The sequence below is a fragment of the Schistocerca cancellata genome, chromosome 3 (assembly GCF_023864275.1).
Source record: "Schistocerca cancellata isolate TAMUIC-IGC-003103 chromosome 3, iqSchCanc2.1, whole genome shotgun sequence".
Classification (NCBI taxonomy): Eukaryota; Metazoa; Arthropoda; class Insecta; order Orthoptera; family Acrididae; genus Schistocerca; species Schistocerca cancellata.
This window is the reverse complement of record NC_064628.1, coordinates 300876694-300894563: the sequence shown is the minus strand read 5'-3', so window position 1 is coordinate 300894563 and position 17870 is coordinate 300876694. Positions and strand designations below refer to the sequence as shown.

The following is a 17870-nucleotide window of genomic DNA, read 5'->3' as shown; positions in this document are numbered from 1 at the left end:
TCTATGTGCCTGTGGTTCTGTCAGTGTGATCATGTGATGTTTCTGACCCCAGGAATGTGTCAATAAAGTTTCCCCTTCGTGGAACAATGAATTCACGGTGTTCTTATTTCAATTTCCAGGAGTGTATTTCAGACGTGCTAATGGTGACTGTGTTGTCCCTCGTGTGCCACAAAGTGTGATCTCAAGATTATGGCGGCGTGTCCAGCAGACAGGAAACGTGTCCAGGTGCTACAGTACGGGATGTCCACAGTGTACAACACCACAAGAAGACCGATATCTCACCATCAGTGTCCACAGACGGCCACGGAGTACTGCAGGTAGCCTTGCTCGATACTTTACCGCAGCCGTTGCAACAGTTGTCTCCAGACACACAGTCTGCAGACGACTGAACAGACATGGTTTATTCGCCCGGAGACCTGCAAGGTGCATTCCATTGACCCCTGGTCACAGGAGAGCCCGTAAAGCCTGGTGTCAAGAACACAGTACATGGTCACTGGAACAGTGGTCCCAGGTTATGTTCACGGACGAGTCCAGGTATGGTCTGGACAGTGATTCTCTTCGGGTTTTCATCTGGCGTAAACCAGGAACCACATACCAACCCCTTAATGCCCTTGAAAGGGATCTGTATGGAGGTCGTGGTTTGATGGTGTGGGGTGGGATTATGATTGCTGCACGTACAACCCTGCATGTCTTTGACAGAGGAACTGTAACAGGTTAGGTGTATTGGGGCGTCAGTTTGCACGAGTTGTCCGCCTTTTCAGGGGTGCAGTGGGTCCCACCTTCCTCCTGATGGATGATAACGCACGGCCCCACCGAGCAGCCATCGTGGAGGAGTACCTTGAAACAGAAGATAGCAGGCGAATGGAGTGGCCTGCCTGTTCTCCAGACCTAAACCCCATCGAGCACGTGCTCTTGGTCGACGCATCGCGGCACGTCTACAAACCCCTTGGACACTTCAGGAGCTCCCACAGGCACTGATGCAAGAATGGGAGGCTATACCCCAGCAGCTCCTCGACCACCTGGTCCAGAGTATGACAACCCATTGTGCAGCCTGTTTACGTGTGCATGGTTATCATATTCCATATTGATGTCGGGGTACATGTGCAGGAAACAGTGGCTCTTTGTAGCACATGTGTTTCGGGACGGTTTTCTCAAGTTATCACCAATACTGTAGACCTACAAATCTGTATCGTGTGTGTTTCCTATGTGCCTATGCTATTAGCGCCAGTTTTGTGTAGTGCCACGTTGTGTGGCACCACATTCTGCAATTATCCTTAATTTATGAGCATTTTTTAAACAATGAGTCTCTGCTGTTTGTTCATAAATTAAAAAGTCATATTTCAGTAACGTACTTAAATAAGACATTACTTTTCTGAACTAACTCAAAGCAAGATGTGTTATAACCAAAGGTGACGTAAATACATTCAAAGTTAACGTTTGAGTTTACCACCACAATGGCCGCCGAATGGCTGTTCAATTTGCCCGCTGTTCACAGTACACCACTCACACGATTGAGGGGCTTTGTCTCGTGTACAGTCTGGCATTTTCATGCTGAAGTACAGTGCGTTTCATGGGTGGATGAACTCAACTCTTCGAATTCGCAACTCGATTATAGCACTCTGCGTCGTCACACACCGATATATTTACGTTACACACGGCCATGTTATACACTCCATTTCGAAACTTTCCAGCGGCAGACGGTTGCAAATACTTAGACATGAAGAATAAATATGTAGAATGTTAATGACTTTTGTTTTATTTAAAAGGCTTTAATAGTTTTCACATAAAAAATTTATAGACATTACTTTACAATACGCCCTCGTAAAATCATGTTAACCGTCAATTCTATTATTTTTTACGAAAAAGGAACATTCAGAGAAAGACAAAAATAATAAAACATAAATGAGACTGGCTAATGACTGGCCAAAAAATGATGAAGCAGGCACACAGCTACACATTAAAATCACAGGCTGGATTCCAGAGGCTGTTCGATGTTTTACCACACCTCGAAGAAGCAATGATGGAAATAAAAGAAAGGTTGAGGAGTGAGATTAAAATCAGTGCGAAAGGATATCAGTCAAAAGGTTTTTTGACATCATTGCTATCCTAAGTGAAATTTAAGAAGAATTGCAGGATGTGTTGAATGAAACTAACAGTGAAATCAGTGAAGAATATAGATTGAGAGGAAACGAAGAGTAAGAGAAACTTACGATCAAAACTAGGGAGCACGAAGTAGACGAAATGAAAGAATTCTGCTACTTTGTAAGGAAAATAACACTTGATGAACGAACCAAGGATGACCTAAGAAGCAGATTAACACCGATGAAGGAGGCATCCCTAGCTAAAAGAAGTCTTCTTTAAACTAAGGAGAAATTTTCAGAAATGTACGTGTGAAATACAGCATTGTAAGATAGTGACTCAAAGACTGTGGGAAAACCAGAAAAGAGGAGAGCCCAAGCTGTTGTGGTGTTATAGAAGGATGCTGAAAGTTAGATGGAGTAATACACAAATGAAAGAGGAGGTTCTCCACAGAACTGATTAACATATGGATAACACTGACATGAAGAAAGAACAAGATGGTCGGTCATCTGTTAAGACATCAAGGAGTAACTTCCATGAGCGATGCAGAGGATAAAATCTACAGGGAAGACAGAGACTGGAATACCTCCAACGAATAATTGAGGACGTAGGTTGCAAGTACTAGTGTGAGATGAAGAGGTTGGCGCAGGAGAGGAAGACCACAAAAAAAGTCAAATAGAGGGCAGTTCCCCATTTAAGTCTGTTTCTTCTCTCTGATCAAAAAAAGTGATTTCCACACCACAGGAATCATAGTCTGTCGATCTCCAGCCAAAGTATAAAGACACTAATTTTAAAGGTGTCGTTTTCGGAAATTGTGTGACTGATGGTTTCGGATCGTCAGAGCATGTGGTATTCAAATACTAGAAAATATGAACGTCCTGAGGTCAAAAAGTAGCTATTAGGATTGCTGATACATTTAAGCCACTGAACACTGTTACACACCATATATCTAGGAATGAATACGCCAATTTAAGTAGATGTTAGAGAAAGAAACACACTTGCTAGAGATGTTAATATAATTGTAATTTAGCTTATTGTAAATTTATGATAACTCGTTGATTTGCGGAATCACTCAGAAACGGGACGGTTCATTATAGTTAAGATACTGAAATTGAAATGTAAGGTAACTGTAACCAAGTACATTATGTATGAAATCCGTACAGAGTTGTGCTGGCTATCTGGAAGGCTGCTCATACTATAGAACAGAAATAGTCTAAACAGGGATAACATTTCCAGAAAATTCACAGTTGGCGTTAGGTGCATGTTCTCTCCCACAAGATGCAGGCAAAACTCGAAGCCATAGTGAGGTAGCCGCAAATCGAAGGACATCAAGAGAAATCTACATTAGAAGCAACTTTACACAATTTTTTCATCACTTATTTTCATTTAATATTCATTCCAATCATTTATGACTCTTATTTATATGTATCGTTAAGTTATATTTTATAAATCATTATCTATTTCCAAATCTGCATCTGCAGACATATTCCACAAGCCACCGTACGGTGGTCAAGACTAGAGCCCTTCTTGGCTCAGTTAAAGATAAGTTGGGCTTGAGGAGGCCCGGGGTTTATGGAATTCAGTGTCACTGTGGAAAGAAGCATATTGGTCAAACTATTCGAGTTATTCAGGACCGGCGCGTGGAACATCACCGGCACACTCGGTTGTTGCAGCCTGAGAGGTCGGCAGTGGCGGAACATTGCCTTAACGAAGGACACAGCATGATGTATGACAAGTCACAATTGATCTCTCCTGCTTCCCGCTATTTGGAGAATACGTTAAACGTAAGGCCCTGATGAAGGCTAGCTGCAACGCTGGCCGAAACGTTGGCGCATTTTAAATTATGACGATGCCGTCTGATACCCTGAAGAATTTTATTGAAGATGACAACGGCCGCGGAAGCCTACGCTTCCATTGAAATTAGATTATCCAGTAATATTGTTAACAGGGATAAAGGTTTTCCTCTAAGTAAGATATGGAATCCGATTTTGTCCGACATTAAACAACAACGGTCCTCTTTCGATCATTGGATTCTTCCAACTAGTGCTGCTGCGATTTATCGTTTCTGCCGTCTTCTCCCACCATCGCGCTGCGTGTCTACTTGCCGCCAGGAGGCGCTGCCCATCATCTCACGCACGCGCAGTGTTTCGTTCATGGTGTATAAAGGTTTCCGTCGTTGTGGCTGGAATCCAGTTCCGGCGAGGCAGTGCACTAGCATTAAATCACCTGAAGATGGCGGCCAGCTGGTCCGCCGAAATATTGTGTCTGGACGACGACATGATCCGGCTGCAAACCCGTGAAGAATATCATAAGTTATTACGCCGGGAACGTTTACGAAATCACCGTACGGTGTTTGGCGGGGAGTACCCTGTACCATTACTGGTCAGTTCCTTTCCTGTCCCACTTGCAAACAGGGAGAGGAAACAGCGACTGTATGTATGCCTTCGTAGGAGCTCTGTTTCCACGAATCTAATCTTCGTGGTCCTTATGCAAAATCTATTTTGGCGACAGTAAAATCTGCAGTCAGCTTCAAATATCGGTTCTTTAAATTTTATCAGTAGTGCACCCTGAAAAGAACATCGCCTTCCCTCTAGAAATTTCCATTTGAGTTCCCGAAGTACCTTCGTAATGCTAGAGTGTTGTTCAAACCTACCGGTAACAAAACTAACAGCCTGTCTGTGAACTTCTTCGATGTCTCCCTTTAAACCGACCTCCTTGTGGATCCCAAACACTGGAGCAATATTCAAGAACAGGTCACACTAGCTTCCCCCTTATAAATGATTCACAATTTCCTAATCTGCTTCCACTTCGCATTCCGTACCTCAATCCTCAAATGCTCGTTCCATTTCACATCGCTCTGCAGCGTTACACGCAGATACTTAAACGGCGTGATTTTGTCAAAGAGGACACTACTAATGCTGTATCCGAATATTACGGATTTGTTTTTCCTATTCATCCGCATTAACTTAAGTTTAGAGCTAGCCGCCATTCACGCACCAGCTATAAATTGTACAAGTCTTCTACAGTCGCTTAACTTCAACACCTTACCGTACACTCACCCTCTCCACTAAATCATATATGTATACAGAAAATAATAGCGATTCTATCACACGTTCCTGAGGCACTGCTGACGACACGTTTGTCTCTGATGAATACTCGCCGTAGGAGATAACACACTGGGTTTCCATTACTTCAGAAGTCTTCGAGGCACTTACATATCTGGGAACCTATTCCATACGTTAGTTAACAGTATGCAGTCATCATCTTTGGGATTTTTCAGACCTTGTATTTCCGCCATGTTTGCATTTAAAATTATTTTTTGCAAAACATTGTTTTTTCTTGTTACCCATACATGTTTCAGCACCTCTGTGCCATCACCAGTGGGCTTTGTTTATTGCACAACGGTAAAAGTGAACATATTTTTGATTGCATCTTATGTAATTGTTTGTTTCTGTTCTTACCTTGATTTTACGTTATACGGTTTTGCAGGACTACCTGTATGGTGTTCTGCACTGGCAGCTTGTCTTCTGCAACCAAACGACGTAAATGTGAATTTTATCAGTGAATTAACATATCCCTTGATTCTTTTAAAAGTGAGTTTGATGTGGTAACATTTTTGTGTACATATTTGTTATTGTTCACGTTTTGTTTTGACTGGTCTTTCTTTCTCGTTCCGAGGGCACTGCACATACATATTAAATGTGCTTTGCGTATTTTCAGTTTTGCAGTCGCCTTTTTATTTACGAAAACTCGATGTAGACGATTTTGTTGTGTGTCCTAACCCAGTCCGTGTTCATTTGTTCTCGAGTGGGTTTGGTGAGGAATTTGAATTTTGTTTATTGTTAGTGTTGGAGGTGACGGAGTCCCACCTCTAACTGACAAACCAGGGACTCCTAAGATACGACTTGGCAAACAAATGGTAATGAGATGGGGAGCTATTAATATCAATGGGGGCTACTCTGGGAAGAAGGTAGAGCTGGCAGAGGCTGCAAGTAAGATGGGGCTGGACGTTTTAGCTGTTAGTGACATTCGGGTAAGGGGTGAGAAAGAAGAGGAAGTGGGAGAATACAAGTTCTACCTGTCACGAGTCAAAGCAGGAATAGCACAATGGGGTGTAGGGCTTTACATCAGGAAAGAAATGGAACCCAGCGTAGTTGCAATAAGGTATGTAAACGAACGACTGATGTGGATAGATTTGACAGTGTCTAGCAAGAAAATTAGGATTGTGTCAGTATATTCGCATTGTGAAGGGACAGATCAAGATAAGATGGATAGTTTTTATGAGGCACTCAGTGATGTAGTTGTTAGAGTAAAGGACAAGGACAGTGTTCTGCTCATGGGTGATATTAACGCCAGGATTGGAAATCGAACAGAAGGGTATGAAAAGGTTATGGGTAAATTTGGAGAGGATATGGAGGCCAACAGGAACGGGAAACAACTCTTGGATTTCTGTGCCAGTATGGGCTTAGTAATCACAAACTCCTTTTTTAAACATAAGAACATTCACCGGTATACTTGGGAAGGCAGGGGAACCAGATCTGTCATTGACTATATAATAACAGATCAGGAATTCAGGAAGGCTGTGAGGGACACACGAGTATTCAGGGGATTCTTTGATGACACTGATCATTATTTAATCTGCAGTGAAATTGGGATTGTGAGGCCGAAAGTGCAGGAGGTCAGGTCCATATGTAGGAGGATAAGAGTGGAGAAACTTCAGGATAAGGAAATCAGGCACAAGTACATAGCAGCGATCTCAGAAAGGTACCAGTTGGTTGAAGGTAGTCAATTACAGTCATCGTAAAAGGAATGGACAAGCTACAGGGACACAGTACTAGAAGTGGCTAAAGAATGTCTTGGAACAGTAGTGTGTAAAAGTAGGATGAAGCAAACAGCTTGGTGGAATGATACAGTCAAGGCAGCCTGTAAAAGGAAAAAGAAGGCGTATCAAAAGTGGCTATATACCAGAACCCAGGTAAAAGTAGGATGAAGCAAACAGCTTGGTGGAATGATACAGTCAAGGCAGCCTGTAAAAGGAAAAAGAAGGCGTATCAAAAGTGGCTATATACCAGAACCCAGGTAGACAGAGAAAGTTATGTTGAAGAAAGAAACAAAGCCAAACAAATGATTGCAGCATCCTAGAAGAAATCGTGGGAAGACTTTGGAAACAGGTTGGAGACTATGGGTCAAGCTGCTGGAAAACCATTCTGGAATGTAATTAGCAGTCTTCGAAAGGGAGGTAAGAAGGAAATGACAAGTATTTTGGACAGGTCAGGAAAACTGCTGGTGAATCCTGTGGATGCCTTGGGCAGATGGAGGGAATATTTTGAAGAGTTGCTCAATGTAGGCAAAAATGCGATCAGTAATGTTTCAGATTTTGAGGTAGAATGGGATAGGAATGATGTAAATAGGATCACATTTGAGGAAGTGGAAAAAGTGGTCAATAGATTGCAGTGCAATAAAGCGGCTGGGGTGGATGAAATTAAGTCGGAACTCATCAAATACAGTGGAATGTCAGGTCTTAAATGGCTACACAGGATAATTGAAATGACCTGTGAGTCGGGACAGGTTCCATCAGACTGGACAAAAGCAGTAATCACACCAATCTTTAAATATGGAAACAGAAAAGATTGTAACAACTACAGAGGTATCTCTTTAATCAGCGTTGTGGGTAAAATCTTCTCAGGTATTGTTGAAAGGAAAATGCGAGTATTAGTTTAGGATCAATTGGATGAAAATCAGTGTGGGTTTAGGCCTCTTAGAGGTTGTCAGGACCAGATCTTTAGCTTACGGCAAATAATGGAGAAGTGTTATGAGTGGAACAGGGAATTGTATCTATGCTTTATAGATCTAGAAAAGGCATATGACCGGGTTCCTAGGAGGAAGTTATTGTCTGTTCTACAAGATTATGGAATAGGAGGCAAACTTTTGCAAGCAATTAAATGTCTTTACATGGATAGTCAGGCGGCAGTTAGAGTTGACGGTAAGTTGAGTTCATGGTTCAGAGTAGTTTCAGGGGTAAGACAAGGCTGCAACCTGTCTCCACTGTTGTTCATATTATTTATGGATCATATGTTGAAAACAATAGACTGGCTGGGTGAGATTAAGATATGTGAACACAAAATAAGCAGTCTTGCATATGCGGATGACTTAGTTGTGATGGCAGATTCGATTGAAAATTTGCAAAGTAATATTTCAGAGCTAGATCATAAATGTAAGGACTATGGTATGAAGATTAGCATCTCCAAAACGAAAGTAATGTCAGTGGGAAAGAAATATAAACGGATTGAGTGCCAAATAGGAGGAACAAAGTTAGAACAGGTGGACGGTTTCAAGTACTTAGGATGCATATTCTCACAGGATGGCAACATAGTGAAAGAACTGGAAGCAAGGTGTAGCAAAGCTAATGCAGTGAGCGCTCAGCTACGATCTACTCTCTTCTGCAAGAAGGAAGTCAGTACCAAGACTAAGTTATCTGTGCACCGTTCAATCTTTCGACCAACTTTGTTGTATGGAAGCGAAAGCTGGGTGGATTCAGGTTACCTTATCAACAAGGTTGAGGTTACGGATATGAAAGTAGCTAGGATGATTGCAGGTACTAGTAGATGGGAACAATGGCAGGAGGGGGTCCACAATGAGGAAATCAAAGAAAAACTGGGAATGAACTCTATAGATGTAGCAGTCAGGGCGAACAGGCTTAGATGGTGGGGTCATGTTACACGCATGGGAGAAGCAAGGTTACCCAAGAGACTCATGGATTCAGCAGTAGAGGGTAGGAGGAGTCGGAGCAGACCGAGGAGAAGGTACCTGGATTCGGTTAAGAATGATTTTGAAGTAATAGGTTTAACATCAGAAGAGGCACCAATGTTAGCACTGAATAGGGGATCATGGAGGAACTCTATAAGGGGGGCTATGCTCCAGACTGAACGCTGAAAGGCATAATCAGTCTTAAATGATGATGATGATGATGATGATAGTGTTGCCCTTTATGTACAGTTCCTGTAATGTTTTAAATAATGTGCTTTTACAGAGCGTAGTGAATTCATTCAAAACTTGTTTACCTTCTGCTATTGCTTTCTGTTTGTGAAAGTTTTCTTCTATTATTAGTTTGTGGTACAGGCTGTGGCTGGATTTCAGTATTTTTAAGTCTGTTCCCATTGAGTGGGATTGTGGTTATCGGCTATTAGGTGGTCAACAAATGTTCTGTGGGTGTTGTTACTTTTTAGGGCTCTGAGCTGTTCTGGGTATTTTGTTTTAACGTTCCTGTATGTTTGTCTTGCGTATACTGATTAGCAAGTGTCACATGTGAGTTGACATATTCCTGGCTTGGTTCAAATGGCTCTGAGCACTATGGGACTTAACATCTGTGGTCATCAGTCCCCGAGAACTTAGAACTAATTAAACCTAACTAACCTAAGGACATCACACACATCTATGCCAGAGGCAGGATTCGAACCTGCGACCGTAGCGGTCACGCAGTTCCAGACTGAAGCGCCTAGAACCGCACGGCCACACCGGCCGGCTGACGTATTCCTGATCTGTTGAATTTATGTCAGGGTGTCTCCTGTGAATTTTGTTTATGTAGGTGAGTATGTGCCATTTGGTTTTCTGTGTTATTTGTTGCCCTACTGTGTCTTGTATGTGGTTATTATTTGTGTGTTTTGTATGGGTTTTTTGTATGGTTGTGTGTGTGTGTGTGTGTGTGTGTGTGTGTGTGTGTGTGTGTTTGTTTGTGTCTGTGATGCATTAATTATTTTCCTGTTTACAAATTTGTTGTTTTAATTTCTCTATCATATGGGGTTTGTAACCATTTTCCTCTGCTCTTTGTTTTATTGTCTAGCTCCTATGTGTAATTCTGTTTACTTATGGGTGCTCTGTCCAATCTGTGGAGCATGAACCGGAAGCTTTCTTGTTTGTGTGCCATAGCGTAGTTCGACAGATTGCGAATGGTGGTGCTCGCAGTTGGCAGTTTCCTGAATATCATGAAACCATGGGTGTTGTTTGTTTTTCATATGGTGAGAACCAGAAAAATTACTGTGCTTCCTGTTTCTAATGTGAAGTGAATTTGTGTGTGTGTCTGTGTGTGTGTGTGTGTGTGTGTGTGTGTGTGTGTGTGTGTGTGTGGTTCATTAATCAGGCATACTATGTCATCAAAATAACGGTACCAGTAAATAACTTCGTAGTTTTTTGGTTTTATTAAGTGTGTGAAGATCTTGTTCTCTAAGTTGTTCATGAATATATTAGCCAGGAAGCCTCTAATTGATGATTCCATCGACAGTCCTTGATGTTGGGAATAAAGTGTGGTTGCTGTTTCATTAACTCATGAGTCTGGTGTGCTTCCTTATTCATTTAGTCTGTGTATGATGATGTTGATTGTTTCATTTATTGCAGTGCAATTGTACCTCAATGTGACGTCAAATGATATGAGGCTTGCTGTGTCTGGTATGTCTATGTTCTTGATTCTTCCTACTAGTTCCATTGAGTTTTCTAGATGCCTATTGTTTTCAGAAGTGTATATTTTCTTTCGTGACTTGTCTGTATGATTGGTGTGATGGAGAATTTCTGACGCTAGTCAGTGGTCTTAAAGGAGTATGTTCTTTATGTATCTTTGGTGGCGGTCTTAGAGTGGGTCCCTTCGGACTTTATTGTGTCATTTTTTTATCTGGCCTTTTGAGATGTATTTTTGATGTTTTCAGTGTTTACTGAATCTTTCTATGATACCTTACTGTTTTGTCACTGATCAGTTTGGTGATGTTGTTGTCCATCAGAAGCTCTAATGTTTTATCTATATATTCCTTTTCATTCATAATCACAATAATGTTTCCTTCGTCTGCCCTTGTTAGTATGGCTTTGTTTCGTTTTAATTTTTGTTTTCGCTTGTTGACTGTGGTTTCCTCTGGTGTTTTCCATTAGAGATTATGGTGGATTTTCTGATTATCTGTGTCATTTCCGCAGCAACTAGTTTTTTTGTTCAGTTTACATCAACATTTTGTGTACTCCGTCTTTCTTGTTGTTCTGTGATGTGTTCAGTATCTTTTATGAGTTCTTCTATTGTTTTGTGTGATATGTTTCTATTAATGTTGTGTTTTGGTCCTTTTTCCAGTAGGATTTTTTCCTCCTTTTTGAGATTAATATCAGTCGGGTTGATGATTCTGTCATGACATTGATGTTTTTGATTATGATGACAGTTTGTAGTGGGTGTGCTTGAGCTGTTTATGACTGTCTTCATTTTTTGTCCTGTTTTTCTTGCATTATTTGCTGTATGTGTGTCTTTTCTCTCTCTGTTATTTCCTCAGACTGGGCTCACACTGCGAATTTATTAGCCAATTCTAAATGTCTTTTGTAGAGTTCGTTATACAGCAACTGTTTATTAGCATATAGTTCCCTAATTTCGTGTTTTAGCCACATAATCTCTGCTTTCCTTTTCACTTTACTTTGTGCAGATGACATGCTATTCACAGAATTTTTTATATTGTCTGTAATTACATTATGAGCTAGACAATTTTTATTAAACTGTATGTTGAGGGTTCTCTTAAGAAATTTTTATTAAAGTGTTCCTGTATTTATTGTAGAGCTTGCTGGGGAATTTAATACGTGTGTGCAGTGCCCTTGGAACAAGAAAGAAGGATCAGTCACAACAAAAGGTAAGTAATAACAAATATGTACACAATGAACATTGCCACACCAAAATCACGTTTTTAAGAAATCAAGGGATAAGTTAACTCGCTGATAAAATTCACATTCACATCTTTTGGACTGCAGATGAAAAGCTGTCAGTGTAGGATACCTAGCAGACGGTCCTGCAAAACCGTATAATGCAAAATCAAGGTAAGAATAGAAACGAACGAAAACTGTTTTTAGGTCTTATTTTGTTAGATAACTTACGACTTAAAATATGTTCACTTTCACAGTTGCCCAATAAACAAAGCCCACTGATGATGGCATAGAGGTACTGAAACGTGTTTGGATAACAAGAAAAACAGTGTTTTGCAAAAAAGGAGGAACCTGTATCCAATAAGTATGCAGTCTGAAATACTGCACCTTCTTGCTGCCCATTCGTCGTTCGCAGTATCTGATGTGAGAAAAGGGCCAGCTGAGTTAGACACGAGTGATGCTTTCTAAAACCTTGCTATTTCGTGGACATAAGGATCACGGTCTCAAAGAAGCTTACTATATCCGAACTGAGAATACGTTCTACAATTCGGCACCAAAACGATGTTAAAGATTTGGGTTGCAATTGTGTGGGTCCGTTCTTTTACCCCTCTTATATAAAGAAGCCATGTGCGTTTTTTTTCCATTCGCTTGGGACTTTGCGCTGGGCGAGAGATTTTCGATAAATGCAAGCTAAGTGAGGGGCCAATGGCATGTGTCTTTGTGAAACTGAATTGGCACTGCACCGGACCTGGCGACTTATTTGTTTTCAATTCTTTCAGTAGTTTCTCTGTGCCCGGGATGTTTATTACTATGTCATCCATACGGAAGTCTCTTCGATGGTCAAACGACGCTAAGTTTACACGATTCTCCTGCGTGAACGATTTCTTAAAAGCGAAATTTAAAAGTTCGGATTTCATTTGCTATCTTCAACTGCCAGATGAGACTGGTGAACGAGTGAGTGGATGAAAGCCTTTGACGAGGGGTGGCCACGATTTTGGCTCGTGAGCCATGTCGCTGCCCGAATGCCAAATCACTCAGCCTTGCTTCACATTTCCCCCACCGACAAGCCACGCTGTCCGAGGGCGAAGAGGCGAGTCGTATCGTGTATGACTTACATGACTTGGTTTTATATTTCTCTTTTGTCAACAAAATAGATAACAAACAGAAGACGCTTTCAGTATTAATTAAGTATTTTTGGCATGCTGAAGGCATAATATAATTTTTATATTGTAGAGACTGTCAGTATAAGGACAAACGGAGACATTTTCACGGAGTTTCACACTCAAGATGACACGTAATCGTGACTTGTTTAGTTAAATAATCGAGAACAGGTCTTCCACACAAATATGTCGATCGAAATATTGTAGTACTTTTGCAATCTCGTTATGTAGACTTGGAAAATCTACCTAAGGAAAGTAATAAAGACGTCCTGGGCCGTTTTAACTTAAAAGATTTGTAATTGTATCTGTAACTACTCCTGCACATGCGCAGGAAACGGCGAACGGTTTTGAAAACAGATGTAAGAGTGATCGTGTCCTCTAAAGCTTTATAGAACTATCTTTGTAATTCTTGCACGGCCATAACAAATTCTTCAAACCTCACACATTCTTTAAGGCCAGTGAGCTTAGGGAACTGGACTTTCTTTGTCAGAATGTGCCCCTTCTACAACGCGATTTTATTTCTAAACGCGTCCCCCAACAAACCAGAAATAAGTTTTAGAAAGTATCACTCGTGTCAAACTTAGCTGGTCCCTTTCTCGCACCAAATACTGCGAAGTACGGATGGACAACAGGCAGATGCCAAATTTCAGACTGTGTACTGTGGACAGTGTGCAGCCAAGTCCACTTAAAACGCGAAGTCTGTAATCTATTCCGGATATTGTAATTCCCCTCAGAAATTGAGCTGCTCGGGGTAGCCCCGTTGTCTTAGGAGCCTTGTCACGGTCCGAATGTCTCCCCCCATCGGAGGTTCGAGTCCTCCCTTGGGCATGGGTGTGTGTGTTGTCTTTAGCGTAAGTTAGGTTAAGCTAGATTAAATAGTGCATAAGTTTAGGGACCGATGACCTAAGCAGTTTGGTCCCATAAGACCTTACAACAAACTTCGAATTTTCAGAAATCGACCAGCAGCTAGATTTAAATCGAAAAATGCTTCCAGGCATGCCGCTTGACTTAACCAACGCACTTTTGAGTAATAGGTGAAGTCTTCAAGCTCTTCGTTCATTTCTACTGAAAATTGTTGCCAATTAAAATAGAAAACATGGAGAAATAGGTGTGGCTTTAGAAATTTTGCTATTCATACCACCATTTCACCAATTGCTTCAAGCGTTCCATGCCTGCAAATTTACGAAGCACTTCTTGATGTATAAAACAATAAATCCCGTCTGTCCATCGTTGTAATTTTTTGCTCTTTCATTGTCATCTACAAGTTTAAATTCTTTCTGCATGGTACTGTAACGCCATTCCTTAGGAAATGAACAGACCCGTCGCTAATGCCAACTGAGAATTCTCATCGCTCTCTTCTGTCATTCCCATTCATTTTAAATGATTGTGACAATAGATCACAAGATTGTCTTTTTTTTGTGCAAACAGCCACTGGACCCGTGAACGTCCTTCATACCGCAAACAAACACTGAAGGGTGAACAGTGCTGACACAACCATTCTGTCCGCAGCTCGTGGTCGTGCGGTAGCGTTCTCGCTTCCCGCGCCCAGGTTCCCGGGTTCGATTCCCGGCGGGGTCAGGGATTTTCTCTGCCTCGTGATGACTGGGTGTTGTGTGCTGTCCTTAGGTTAGTTTGGTTTAAGTAGTTCTAAGTTCTAGGGGCCTGATGACCATAGATGTTAAGTTCCATAGTGCTCAGAGCCTTTTGAACCACCATTCTGCCGAACTCAGTTGAGCCGACCAAAAATGGCACACCACAATGCTAAATGAAATGTCGCGCTTTTCCATATACTTCCGAGAAGGACCGAGCACAGCTTCAGTTCTACCAGTATCTCGTCTCCTACCTTCCAAACTTCACAGAAGCTCTTCTGCAAACCTTTCAGAAAGGCAAAGGTCCCGAGTTCGAGTCTCGGTCCGGCACACAGTTTTAATGTGTCAGGAAGTTCACTATCAGCGCACACTCCGCTGCATACCGAATATCTCATTCTGGACACATCCCCTAGGCTGTGGCTAAGCCATGTCTCCGCAATATCCTTTCTTCCAGCAATGGTGGTTCTGCAAGGTTCGCAGAAGAGCTTCTGTGAAGTTTGGAAGGTATGAGACGAGGTACTGGCAGAATTGAAGCTGTGAGGACGGGTCGTGAGTCATGCTTGGGTAGCTCAGTTGGAACAGCACTTGACCGCGAAAGGCAAAGGTCCCGAGTTCGAGTCTCAGTCCGCCACACAGTTTCAATGTGTCAGGAAGTTTCATATCAGCCCACACTCCTCTGCAGAGTGAAAATCTCATTCTAGTAGTGCATGATCTAGGAATTTACAGGCTGCTGACCTCTGACTTTCTTTGAATGACTCTAGAACTGTCACAGCAGAATAGGTTGGCCGGTAAAAACATCCAACAATTGACTTGGTTTCTCCTAGACCTTTTATACGCGACCAGATAACTTCACTGTCGCACAAGAGACAATCTGGCTTTCCGATATACGTTCGATATATGTATATATATGTATATATTAATCATAGCTAACACTTGGTTCAAGAATCATGAAAGGAGGCTGTATACATGGAAGAAGCCTGGAGATACTGACAGGTTTCAGATAGATTATATAATGGTAAGACAGAGATTTAGGAACCAGGTTTTAAATTGTAAGACATTTCCTGGGGCAGATGTAGATTCTGACCACAATCTATTGGTTATGAACTGCAGATTGAAACTGAAGAAACTGCAAAAAGGTGGGAATTTAAGGAGATGGGACCTGGATAAACTGAAAGAACCAGAGGTTGTAGAGAGTTTCAGGGAGAGCATTAGGGAACAATTGACAGGAATGGGGGAAAGAAATACAGTAGAAGAAGAATGGGTAGTTCTGAGGGATGAAGTGGTGAAGGCAGCAGACGATCAAGTAGGTAAAAAGACGCGGGCTAATAGAAATCCTTGGGTAACAGAAGAAATATTGAATTTAATTGATGAAAGGAGAAAATATAAAAATGCAGTAAATGAAGCAGGCAAAAAGGAATACAAACGTCTCAAAAATGAAATCGACAGGAAGTGCAAAATGGCTAAGCAGGGATGGCTAGAGGACAAATGTAAGGATGTAGAGGCTTGTCTCACTAGGGGTAAGATAGATACTGCCTACAGGAAAATTAAAGAGACCTTTGGAGAGAAGAGAACCACTTGTATGAATATCAAGAGTTCAGATGGCAACCCAGTTCTAAGCAAAGAAGGGAAAGCAGAAAGGTGGAAGGAGTATATAGAGGGTTTATACAAGGGCGATGTACTTGAGGACAATATTATGGAAATGGAAGAGGATGTAGATGAAGATGAAATGGGAGATAAGATACTGCGTGAAGAGTTTGACAGAGCACTGTAAGACCTGAGTCAAAACAAGGCCCCGGGAGTAGACAACATTCCATTAGAACTACTGATGGCCTCAGGAGAGCCAGTCATGACAAAACTCTACCATCTGGTGAGCACGATGTATGAGACAGGCGAAATAACCCTCAGACTTTAAGAAGAATATAATAAATCCAATCCCAAAGAAAGCAGGTGTTGACAGATGTGAAAGTTACCGAACTATCAGTTTAATAAGTCACAGCTGCAAAATACTAACGCGAATTCTTTACAGACGAATGGAAAAACTGGTAGAAGCCGACCTCGGGGAAGATCAGTTTGGATTCCGTAGAAATGTTGGAACACGTGAGGCAATACTGACCTTACGACTTATCTTGGAAGAAAGATTAAGAAAAGGCAAACCTACGTTTCTAGCATTTGTAGACTTAGAGAATGCTTTTGACAATGTTGACTGGAATACTCTCTTTCAAATTCTAAAGGTAGCGGGGGTAAAATACAGGAAGCGAAAGGCTATTTACAATTTGTACAGAAACCAGATGGTAGTTATACGAGTCGAGGGACATGAAAGGGAGGCAGTGGTTGGGAAAGGAGTGAGACAGGGTTGTAGCCTCTCCCCGATGTTATTCAATCTGTATATTGAGCAAGTAGTAAAGGAAGCAAAAGAAGAATTCGGAGTAGGTATTAAAATTCATGGAGAAGAAGTAAAAACTTTGAGGTTCGCCGATGACATTGTAATCCTGTCAGAGACAGCAAAGGACTTGGAAGAGCAGTTGAACGGAATTGACAGTGTCTTGAAAGGAGGATATAAGATGAACATCAACAAAAGCAAAACGAGGATAATGGAATGTAGTCAAATTAAGTCGGGTGATGCTGAGGGAATTAGATTAGGAAATGAGACACTTAAAGTAGTAAAGGAGTTTTGCTATTTAGGGAGTAAAATAACCGATGATGGTCGAAGTAGAGAGGATATAAAATGTAGACTGGCAATGGCAAGGAAAGCGTTTCTCAAGAAGAGAAATTTGTTAACATCGAATATAGATTTAAGTGTCAGGAAGCCGTTTCTGAAAGTATTTGTATGGAGTGTAGCCATGTATGGAAGTGAGACATGGACGATAACTAGTTTGGACAAGAAGAGAATAGAAGCTTTAGAAATGTGGTGCTACAGAAGAATGCTGAAGATAAGGTGGGTAGATCACGTAACTAATGAGGAGGTATTGAATAGGATTGGGGAGAAGAGAAGTTTGTGGCACAACTTGACTAGAAGAAGGGATCGGTTGGTAGGACATGTTCTGAGGCATCGAGGGATCACAAATTTAGCATTGGAGGGCAGCGTGGAGGGTAAAAATCGTAGAGGGAGACCAAGAGATCAATACACTAAGCAGATTCAGAAGGATGTAGGTTGCAGTAGGTACTGGGAGATTAAGAAGCTTGCACAGGATAGAGTAGCATGGAGAGCTGCATCAAACCAGTCTCAGGACTGAAGACCACAACAACAACAACATATGTATCTGGTGTGAAATGCAAGTCGAAAGTTTCCACCAGGATCAATCTCCTACGGAAATTGGCCGGATCTCAGTAGTGTAGACAACCTGAAACAATCAGAACATCTGCAGTGGCACTATGCTACTCTGCAGCA

General features: G+C 41.6%; 1 long non-coding RNA gene across 1 annotated transcript in view; it reads left to right on the top strand.

The window, feature by feature from the left end:
- The window catches only part of LOC126175003 (uncharacterized), a 355761-nt gene that overhangs the window by 46288 nt on the left and 291603 nt on the right, over positions 1 to 17870 (top strand). The window contains exons 2-3 of the long non-coding RNA XR_007535508.1: positions 11652 to 11723; positions 11842 to 11907. This is a non-coding gene — a long non-coding RNA (uncharacterized LOC126175003). The remainder of the gene's footprint in view (positions 1 to 11651; positions 11724 to 11841; positions 11908 to 17870) is intronic.